The sequence below is a fragment of the Salvelinus namaycush genome, chromosome 17, assembly GCF_016432855.1.
Source record: "Salvelinus namaycush isolate Seneca chromosome 17, SaNama_1.0, whole genome shotgun sequence".
Classification (NCBI taxonomy): domain Eukaryota; kingdom Metazoa; phylum Chordata; class Actinopteri; order Salmoniformes; family Salmonidae; genus Salvelinus; species Salvelinus namaycush.
In genome coordinates, this window is record NC_052323.1 from 1,477,357 (window position 1) to 1,489,375 (window position 12,019).

The window sequence follows — 12,019 nt, forward strand, 5'->3', positions numbered from 1 at the left end:
TAATTCCTGCAGTAGGAAAGTTCCACCGCGGCACTGAACAAAAAAAGGAGCTTAGTGCAAGAAGAGAAGAAATGTCAGTGTAAAGCACTGAAGAGATAGAGATTTAGAAATAAAGAGAGTAAAAAAGGGGTTTAGCTGTGGTAGGCACTCAAGGCGTGAAGTATCTTCGTCCCTCTGTCCATCTCACGATATGGTTTGTAAGTTTGACTAACAAAAATCTTCACAACAGTGTTGCTAATAATCAATGACTTCCAAGGAATGAACGGCCCAACAGGTTCCAAACCGTTGGGAGTAAAGCGATAAAGGAAATCTACCGTCATTTTTTACGAGCTAAAAACACAGAAAAATAAACATGGCTTCTGTCAGGAGTTGCATTCAGATTGAAAATCTTCCGCAGAGACCGTAAGCTCTCACACAGAGACTTCCTTCCTTTTTACATCCTCCTTCCTGACAGCTGATGCGCTCTTAAAGTAGTTTTAATGAAAATAGAGAATAATGTGGCCATTGGTGACAACAGTTGCACAACATTATTAAATAAAGACTATTTTCAAAAAGACTAGTGGAAATAAGCATCACTATATGATCAATCAAAAGCATGTGCAGTTATAGTATATTGTAGGCATACCAGCATGTACGCGTTCTTAAAATCAACCGTTAAAGTAGAGTAAGGTGAGCAGAGATTATACTCCAAAATATTAATAGAAACGATATTCCCTCGTTCGTTAATGTTTCATCGTAAGAGGGGGGCTTTGCCACAACAGAGCAATGTCGTTCTCATCAAGGACTTAATTAGCTGTCATAATATGGCCAAGAGGGATTTTATATAAAAGATGGTTCCCTTTTCACAGTACAGCAGTAGCAGATAGCCATGGTATGGTAACTGTATATGTGGAAGCCTTGACACCTCCTGTCCATTACTAGCCTGGTTAAACCAGACGGATTGCAGCGCTCATGTGAAACAATGGTTTGTGTAGCGTCCATTCTACTAGTGCTTTACAGGTGCATGTGGTGGTTGGTGATGTAAAATGTTTGGGAGGATTGTTATTATTTAATAAAAACGTTTTTTAAAGTGGGGAATTCTTCTCTTCCTCCTTGTAGGAGCCTCCTCTGCCCAGACCTATGTCCTTCTGGGATTTATGTCTCCATCCTCTCTCCAAAAGCAACGGAAATGAAATGAAAACAGGATCATGCTTTTTTGAAAAGACATGTACAGTATCACAGGTGTCAGACGTCTGGACTGGGAGAGCGCCACATGTCCCTTGTCATCAGTGGTCTTTTACCATGCTCAGACAGGCAGGCAGGCAAGCAGACATAGTGACACACACATACAGTCTAAGACACACAAACATAGCCACATCGAAACAGACACACACATACGTACCCCAAACAGACATGGCCCAGTTGTGCGTTGTAAAGCAGTGATCCTAATCCAAAATGCTGTCTCAGTCAAAAATCTAATCAAATCGAATTGTATTGTCACATACACATGGTTAGCAGATGTTATTGCAAGTGTAGCGAAATGCTTGTGCTTCTAGTCCTGACAGTTCAGCAATATCTAACAAGTAATATCTATCAATTCCACAACAAATATCTAATACACACGAATCAAAGTAAGGAATGGAATAAGAACATAAAAACATTAAATATATGGATGAGCAATGTCAGAGCGGCATAGGCTAAGATGCAATAAATAGTATAGAGAACAGTATATACAGTACATATGAGATGAGTAACGCAAGATATGTAAACAATTTTAAAGTGGAATTATTAAAGTGACTAGTGTTCCATTTATTAAAGTGGCCAATGATTTCAAGTCTGTATGTACGCAGCAGCCTCTCTGTGCTGGTGATGGCTGTTTAACAGTCTGATGGCCTTGAGATAGAAGCTGTTTTTCAGTCTCTAGGTCCCAATTTGATGTTATTTTAATGGCCCAAAAATTTGCTTTTCTTTCAAAAACAAGGACATTTCTAAGTGACCCCAAACTTTCGAATGGTAGTGTAAGTGTTGACTGAATATAAGCAAGTGATGTCTGCAAAATAATCAAGTTGATGGCACAGTCATATAGCCTCGGCACCTCCATAAAGCTGAGTGACTCACTTATTCATGGCTTTGGATCCAAATAAATAAGTAACAACATTCTTTCTGATAGTCTTTAATAAAGAAATGTTTTGGTTATCCTGACCTGGACACCATGTACAGTATTATAATGGGCTATTAGCAGGACAATATATGCTTACCAACAACTGGCCAACTCTCTAATGTTTGATACTTTGCACAAGGCAATTGATCAGCATTAAAAACTTTGTGGATGGGGCTTCCCGAGAGACGCAGCGGTCTAAGACACTGCATTGCAGTGCAAACGGTGGTTCTATAGATGCTGCTCCCTCTAAAAACAGAACGAAATAATTCTAAATAACAAACTGGCTTTATTTACAAATTAGTGAGAATGTGTCAGCCCATATTCAAAAATGGCCTTTGTCTCGCTCACTCTAGGTTAAAAGAAAACAAAATCCTCTCCAAAATATTGTTATTTTTTAAACAAAGCAATTATTATTACCAATTAATTTAGAATTATATAAAAGCCCCTTAGATATTCTCACAGATCAGATTTGCCCTAATGAAAAATTACCCTTAGATATTAAATGTAATTATTGGCGGAGAGTCAAGTCCTTGACTATTTTTTCCCCCGATATACTCTAGGCCTACCGTATGCAACATGAGTCTCATAAGTGTTGAGTAATGTGCTGTTAAAAGTGGAGTAGGTATTATTTATTTAAAAAGCATATTGAAGTTAGAAGCAATAGGATTTGAAGCAATAGCCTACCTGCTGTGGTAAACGTTTTCAGGACCATTTCGCGCTGCTCTAAAACAAGCATGGGGACAGGTCTTGATAAATCAATACGATTTTTATTTTTACTGAATCTACATTTGGTTATTAGTTAGACTACAATTAGGGTGTGGAAATGTTATGCTCTTAGTATTGTAGCCTACTCACGATCGTCACGTTGTACAGCGCCATATTTTCTGTTCCATCCTAACGGAAACCCTGAGGGTTTCATTTTTCCTGGAATAGAAACACCATAATATTAATCTAATTGATTAAGCAACATTTCTTAAAATCAATCCCATATACTATGTTCTTACAAAAAATGTATTACATTCTCTAGTATAGCCACTATTAAATGCTTCTCAAAGATGCCCTCTGGTGGTCAAACTAGCATTAATGGTAACAATGGCTGACAATTAAAAACGTGCCATAGAATTCTGCGGCAGCCCACAAGGTGTGTTTTTTTGCCGCAAGGCATTTTGAAGCAACTTTTAATGGAGGAACGACTATATGTGCACCAAGGAAGTTAAAACTTTCCACCTTCTCCACTGCTGTCCCGTCGATGTGGATAGGGGAGCGCCTTCTGCTGTTTCCGGAGGATCATCTCCTTTGTTTTGTTGACATTGAGTGAGAGGTTATTTTCCTGACACCACACTCCAAGAGCCCTCAAATCCTCCCTGTAGGCTGTCTTGTCATTTTTGGTAATCAAGCCTACAACAGTTGATATGTCTGCAAACTTGATGATTGAGTTGGAGGCATGCATTGCCACGCAGTCATGGATGAACAAGGGGACTGAACATGCACCCTTGTGGGGCCCCAGTGTTGAGGATTAGCAAAGTGGAGATGTTGTTTCCTACCTTCACCACCTGGGGGCGATCCGTCAGGAAGTCCAGGACACAACTGCACAGGGCGGGATTGAGACCCAGGGCCTCAAGCTTAATGATGAGCTTGGAGGGTACAATGGTGTTGAATGCTGAGCTATAGACAATGAACAGCATTCTTACATAGGTATTCCTCTTGACCAGATGGAATAGAGCAGTGTGCAGTGTGATGGCGATTGCATCGTGTGTGGATCTATTGGGTTGGTAAGCAAATTGAAGTGGGTTTAGGTTGACAGGTAAGGTGGAGGTGATATGATCCTTGACTAGTCTCTCAAAGCACTTCATGATGACAGAAGTGAGTGCTACGGGGCAATAGTCATTTAGTTCAGTTACCTTTGCATTCTTGGGTACAGGAACAATGGTGGCCATCTTGAAGCATGTGGGGACAGCAGACTGGGATAGGGAGAGGTTGAATATGTTCGTAAACACACCAGCCAGCTGGTCTGTGCATGTTCTGAGTTTGCGGCTAGGGATGCCGCCTGGGCCGGCAGCCTTGCGAGGGTTAACACATTTGAATGTCTTACTCACGTATGCCATGGAGAAGGAGAGCCCACTGTCCCGTGTAGCGGGCTGCATTGGTGGCACTGTCTTTTCCTCAAAGCGGGCAAAGAATGTGTTTAATTTGTCTGGAACAAGACGTCAGTGTCCGTGACGTGGCTGGTTTTTCTTTTGTAGTCCGTGATTGTCTGTAGACCCTGCCACATACGTCTTGTGTCTGAGCCGTTGAAATGTGACTCCACTTTGTCTCTGTGCTGACATTTTGCTTATTTGATTGCCTTGCGGAGGGAATGACTACTCTGTTTGTATTCTGCCATATTCCCAGTCGCCTTGCCATGGTTAAATGCAGTGGTACACGCTTTCTGGTTAGGGTAGGTTTTAATAGTCACAGTGGGTACAACATATCCTATACACTTCCTTATAAACTCACATACCGAATCAGCGTATACGTCGATATTATTCTCTGAGGCTAACCGGAACATATCCCAGTCCACGTGATCAAAACAATCTTGAATTGTGGATTCCGATTGGTTAGACCAGCGTTGAATAGTCCTTAGCACGGGTACTTCCTGTTTGAGTTTTTTCCTATAGGAAGGAAGGAGCAAGATTAAGTCGTGGTCAGATTTTCTGAGGAGGGCCTTGTATGCATCGCGGAAATTAGAGTAACAATTGTCCAGTGTTTTTCCAGCACGAGTGCTGCAGTCGATATGCTGCTAGAATTTAGGCAGCCTTTTACTTAAATTTGCTTTGATAAAATCCCCAGATACAATAATTGCAGTCTCAGGATATGTGGTTTCCAGTTAGCATAAAGTCCAGTGAAGTTCCTTGTGGGCCGTCATGGTATCGGCTTGAGGGGGGATATAGACAGCTGTGACAATAACCAAAGAGAATTCTCTTGGGAGATAATACGGTCGGCATTTGATTGTGAGGAATTCTAGATCAGGTGAACAAAAGTTCCTGTATGTCGTTACAAATACACCATGAGCCGTTAACTTCTTATGGCTGCAGGGCGGTGTCGGGCTCAATATGACAACAGCCCGTCCAAGTGCAGGGCGCGAAATTCAAAAGATATTTTTTAGAAATATTTAACTTTCACACATTAACAAGTCCAATACAGCAAATGAAAGATACACATCTTGTGAATCCAGCCAACATGTCCGATTTTTAAAATGTTTTACAGCGAAAACACCACGTATATTTATGTTAGCTCACCACCAAATACAAAAAAGCACAGACATTTTTCACATTTTTCGTCTGCCCGCCTCTTGAGGATTGACCACAAGTTCTCAATGGGATTAAGGTCTGGCCATGGAATCAAAAAATCGATGTTTTGTTCCCCGAGCCACTTAGTTATCACTTTTGCCTTATGGCAAGGTGCTCCATCATGCTGGAAAAGGCATTGTTCATCACCAAACTGTTCTTGGATGGTTGGGAGAAGTTGCTCTCTGAGAATGTGTTGGTACCATTCTTTATTCATGGCTGTGTTCTTAGGCAAAATTGTGAGTGAGCCCACTCCCTTGGCTGAGAAGCAACCCCACACATGAATGGTCTCAGGATGCTTTACTGTTGGCATGACACAGGACTGATGGTAGCGCTCACCTTGTCTTCCCCAAACAATCGGAAAGGGGATTCATCAGAGAAAATGACTTTACCCCAGTCCTCAGCAGTCCAATCCCTGTACCTTTTGCAGAATATCAGTCTGTCCCTGACGTTTTTCCTGGAGAGAAGTGGCTTCTTTGCTTCCCTTCTTGACACCAGGCCATCCTCCAAAATGTCTTTGCCTCACTGTGCGTGCATATGCACTCACACCTGCCTGCTGCCATTCCTGAGCAAGCTCTGTACTGGTGGTGCCCCGATCCCGCAGCCTAATCAACTTTAGGAGACGGTCCTGGCGCTTGCTGGATTTTCTTGGGCGCCCTGAAGCCTTCTTCACAACAATTGAACCGCTCTCCTTGAAGTTCTTGATGATCCGATAAAGGGTTGATTTAGGTGCAATCTTACTGGCAGCAATATCCTTGCCTGTGAAGCCCTTTTTGTGCAAAGCAATGATGACGGCACGTGTTTCCTTGCAGGTAACCATGATTGACAGTGGAAGAACAATGATTCCAAGCACCACCCTCCTTTTGAAGCTTCCAGTCTGTTATTCAAACTTAATCAGCATGACAGAGTGATCTCCAGCCTTGTCCTCGTCAACACTCACACCTGTGTTAACGAGAGAATCACTGACATGATGTCAGCTGGTCCTTTTGTGGCAGGGCTGAAATGCAGTGGAAATGTTTTTTGGGGATTCAGTTCATTTGCATGGCAAAGAGGGACTTTGCAATTAATTGCAATTCATCTGATCACTCTTCATAACATTCTGGAGTATATGCAAATTGCCATCATACAAACTGAGGCAGCAGACTTAGTGAAAATTAATATTTGTGTCATTCTCAAAACTTTTGGTCATGACTGTATACAAGTCTTAGAGAGACAACACATCTCACGACACTCGGCAGACCTATCGATGGCACCAGAGCCACACAGTGGTAAATGAAAAGATCTCCAGGCAAAACAAAAAGTCAGGAATGAGATTTTCAGATGTTCTCACATGTCAAGCCACCTAACTCAACCTGGAGTCTATTTTTAGCTGACCCTCCTTCTGCAGTAGAGTGTTCTCCAGTCTCTTCTTAGTATCATGCATTTTGTCCGCTCAACAGTTTCAAATATGCATTTGTAAAACTCCACTTAAATCTGAAGACATATCCAAAATTCATACAACATAGTATCATTACAAATTGCGATCGAATGTGATGGCACCCGCGGTAATAATAGATGTTCTGTGGAGCTGTAGGTTTCATGAGTTGAGAGACTTTCCTTCCATTACTGGGATCAGGTTCCTTCTGCCTCATTAGCAGTATGATTGGAGGCCAAAAGAGAGAGGCCGGGCCATCGCAGCCTGATTCACTCCCATAATATACAAGATTCATAATTAGTAAGGAGATCAACTTAATTTTTTGTGTGGGTCTTGGTGAATATATGTTTGCTTGTATCTATTGACGTGTTTGTTTGTGTGTTGAACGTGTGTTTGCAATAGTGTGTGATTGTGTGTCGTTCTGTTGGCCTTTGTATCAATGCTAATTGCTGCTAATGAGATGGCTAGTAGACTGACTGTGTGTGTCAGAGGGACTAAGTACCTGGCTATATATATTGTCCCAATTTTCCCTCTCATTGCATCTGGCCCCTCCATTTACCCAGACCCTTTTCCACATGGCTATCCCTGCAAAGCAAGAACCACCCCAGCTTTTTATTATTAGAATGGCCTCGACGTGGGCTTCTTTCAAAAGGTTAATTGCCGCTGTCCCTCTCTCGCCTGATGAAGATTTTCTCATCTAGCAAAAGCATAGCACTTCACGGAGCACTTGTGCCTGCTGGTATGGTACAATGAAGTTCCTTACCTCACAGTGAAAGGGGAAAAAAGGAGTAAAAAACACTCCCCTTTCAACCTCCGCCTTCAGTGCGTGAGAGTGAAGTCTTAACGTTGGAGTTGATTACTCATTAGAGCCCTGTGTTGAGAGAGAGACGAGCTTGCTTGTCATGGTGATCGCTAATTCGGCGAAAGCTAAAGAGCCTTCTGCCAGTGATAGACTTTAATAATCCCACTACCTCCCTTTGCTATGTGGCCAATTTAGTACAGCTGCTGTAATACAAATACTTTTAGCTTTGTTTGTGATCTCCTAATATCTTGCGGTGGATTTTGAATGTGAAAGAAACGCACTCTCCTTAATAGCCTCGTCCTAGCCTCCACAGTATGTTGAACTGAGATTTGCTCTTCTTGTCGACTAATTGTTGACCAGGCTCGATGTTATTCGGGTCTACATCTGGAAACATTTGTAATGAATCCATCAGAGCAGATGTTTTAAAAGCGGCAGATCCCAAAGGGGTAGTGTCATGGCCGATGTGATCACAGCTTTCTGGAGCAGCTACCTGATTGATTAGAAACATAGAAAGACACCTGAATTCTCGTGCTTAGTTATCGGAGCTGGAAGCAGCTCAGACTTCACAATCAAACTGGTTTCAGGGCCACTTGGCATGGTCGTGACAGCAAAACCCACGGTGGAAACTAATGTGTATTTTCAGTAATGGATCAAACAAATCAAACGTGTTTATGGTAGAGTAGCTCGTTTCCTCCCCAAGAACATTGGCCACTAAGTGTTTAACAATAATCTGACCTAGACCTCAAACACTGTGAATTGTACTGCATGGTCAGCATAAAATGCTTGGTCAGAACATGCTGTTCAACCTCAATAGATATGAAGTACAGTAAGGGAAAATAAAACATATAAGGCTTTTCTCACCTCATGGCCCATCCTGACCCTGACACAACCCTATTGGCTATCAACTCAATGCAGCAATGGTAGATGTGACTGAACGATAGCAAACATTTGAACTCTGAGATGATGAAGTGATGTCATCATTGCCACAATGCTTAGGGTAAAGGTTTGTTTGATTCTAGAACATGGAGTACATAGAGGCACATGGTTCAGCAGTGTCACTGTTCTTTGAGCAGAAGCGGCACACTTATAACGTCATGACCTTGCTACAAGTCTTAAGAGACGTATTGACAACACATGACCATTGTTCAACCTCGAGAGGTCTTGAAAGACCATTGACACAAAGCAGTTGAGTTGGACGCAATGGGAGTTTGGTTCGGTTGATGAAAATGTACAGTATACTTTCTGATATGCTGTAAGGCGCTTCTTTCGAAAAGCCAGAGAGTGCCCATGAACCTGGGAGGCAGCAGCCAATGTCAAGGCATTAGCAGTTATCACACAGAGCAGAGAAAATAGTGGAGCTATATAAGTGAGTTGTGTGTATTCAAAAAGTATTTTGTGTGTGTGCCTGTGTGCGTGCTTGTGTGTGTGTGTGTGCATGAGTGCACATTGAGTATGGAGTGGCACAGAGCAGTCACCTGGAAGTGAAGGAAAGGGAGGCCTGTCAGCTTTCGAATAGATGTGTAAATTAGTTCCTAGATGAATGTCAGGGACATTTGAATGTACCTGTAGCTAGGTTTCCATCCAATTGGCGACAGATTTGCGTGCGAATATTCAAAAATCCGCCATTAAAACAATATGCAAATTTTCCCACCAAATTGCCTTGTTGCAGATAAAATGATGACATAGCACTGTTAAAAATACATGTGTGGTTAAATTCCAATGTCTGAATATAAAATTCAAGGTAAATGGGTTTCCATAGCATTTTCTGGTTAAATAAGTTATGATGAACTTCACAGGGTGGTGAATGTGCGATGGAAACCCATTTCATTTGTATTTTTCATTCAGGAAGGATTTTTATGTGCACTATTTCCTCACTCACAACCTTTTACCTGCAACAAGTCAATTTGATAGATTCAGCAAGTTTACTTCGATATGATGGTTATTATATCAAGGGTTTCTACCGACATTTCTTACATAATTTATATTTCCAACATAAAAAGATCCCACCTTGTCTAGCTTATTTAGTTTTGTCGACCTTTTGAAAGTTTACTGAAAAATGTTCTGTTTCCATCAGGCCTGTCATGACATTTTTTTATCCGACATGTACTTTACTTGCATAAAAAGGTTGGATGGAAAACTGGTTACTGACAGGCAAATATGTTTTACGAAACTGGTGGGGAAATTGGGGTAAAATGCTTATGCCATTTTTTTCTCATGACCATTTTATTAAAATATCTTGTTATACCTGCATGCGAAAACAGGCGCTCACTAAAGGAGCTTGTTCAACTTTGATTTTAAAATTGATGTGGCTTAATACAACACCATTTGCATAATAAGGTACCTAATTGAACATTCGCCTATATTTAATAAGATCACATGGTCCACAAGACTTATTCATTTTCCTGGTCATTAATAAAAGATTAAACACCAAATACAATATTTATAAAATTAAATATTCAGAGGTTTCGGATCGCAATACACTGAGTGTACAAAACATTAGGAAAACCTACCTAATATTGAGTTGGAGCCCTTTTTGACCTCAGAACAGCCTCATTTGGTTGGGTAATGGACTACATACAATGTGTCGAAAGCGTTCCACAGGGATGCTGGCCCATGTTGAGTCTCCCAGTAGTATCAATTTGGCTGGATGTCCTTTGGTTGGGTGGACCATTCTTGATACACACAGGAAATGTTGAACATGAGAAAAACCCAGCAGCGTTGCAGTTCTTGACACAATCAAACTGGTACCCCTGGCACCTACTACCATACCCCATTCAGGGCATGTTTGGCCCTGTCCAGGGGTATCATCAGATGGGGCCACAGTGTCTCCTGACCCCTCCTGTCTCAGCCTCCAGGATTTATGCTGCAGTAGTTTATGTGTTGAGGGGCTAGGGTCAGTCTGTTATATCTGGAGTTCTTATCCTATGTGAATGCATGCTCTCTCTAATTCTCTCTTTCTCTCTCTCGGAGGACCTGAGCACTAGGACCATGCCACAGGACTACCTAGCATGATGACTCCTTGTTGTCCCCAGTCCACCTGGCCATGCTGCTGCTCCAGCTTCAACTGTTCTGCCTGCGGCTATGGAACCCTGACCTGGTCACTGTGATTACTATTATTTGACCATGCTGGTCATTTATGAATATTTGAACATCTTGGCCATGTCCTGTTATAATCTCCACCCGGCACAGCCAGAAGAGGACTGGCTACCCCTCATAGCCTGGTTCCTCTCTAGGTTTCTTCCTAGGTTTAGGCCTTTCTAGGGAGTTTTTCCTAGCCACCATGCTTCTACACCTGCATTGCTTGCTGTTTGAGGTTTTAGGCTGGGTTTCTGTACAGCTCTTTGAGATATCAGCTGATGTAAGAAGGGCTATATAAATACATTTGATTTGATTTGATTCAAAGGCACTTAAATCGTTTGTCTTGCCCATACACCCTCTGAATGGCACACATACACAATATCTCAATTGTCTCAAGGCTTAAAAATCCTTCTTTAACCTGTCTCCTTCTCTTCATCTACACTGGTTGAAGTGGATTTAACAAGTGACATAAATAAGGGATCATACTGTAGCTTTCAACTGGATTAACCTGATGTCATGGAAAGAGCAGGTATTCCTAATGGTTTGTACACTCAGTGTAGGTTGAAGGATATAAACGCTTATTAAAGCTTCCATGTATTTCAGTTTGAGGTCATTTCAGAGGGTCTGTGAAATTTTTTCATAATGGCCAGTTCAAATGAGAATTAAGGCTGGAAAGAAATGAAACCGGGGCATTTAACTTGTCCCATAGCCACTGTGATAGGACCCTACTGTACAGTATCAGTCAAAAGTCAAGGGTTTTTCTTTATTTGTACTATTTTTGACATATTAGAATAATAGTGAAGACATCAACACTATGAAGTAACACATATGGAATCATGTAGCAACCAAAAAATATCAAAATATATTTTATATTTGAGATTCTTCAAAGTAGCCACCCTTTGCCTTGATGACAGCTTTGCACACTCTTGGCATTCTCTCAACCAGCTTCATGAGGTAATCATCTGGAATGCATTTCAATTAATTATTTCTTACATACTGACCAGACCGGACACGTCGCGTGTGCGAGCGTCGCAAAATTAATTTAGAAATCCATGTTATTCAATTATTGCACCCACACTGCTCGCGCCCACCAACGAGCGTCTGCGATGCCAAGGGCTAAAATAGAAGTCATTCCTATTTCTGACGCAGATTGCGCTGCAAGTCCTGCCTCTCCCATCTCCTCATTGGTTTATTGAAGCAGGTACCCACGTGCCATCTCCTCATTGGTTATACCCATGTGGGTGATTGAAAGACGAACT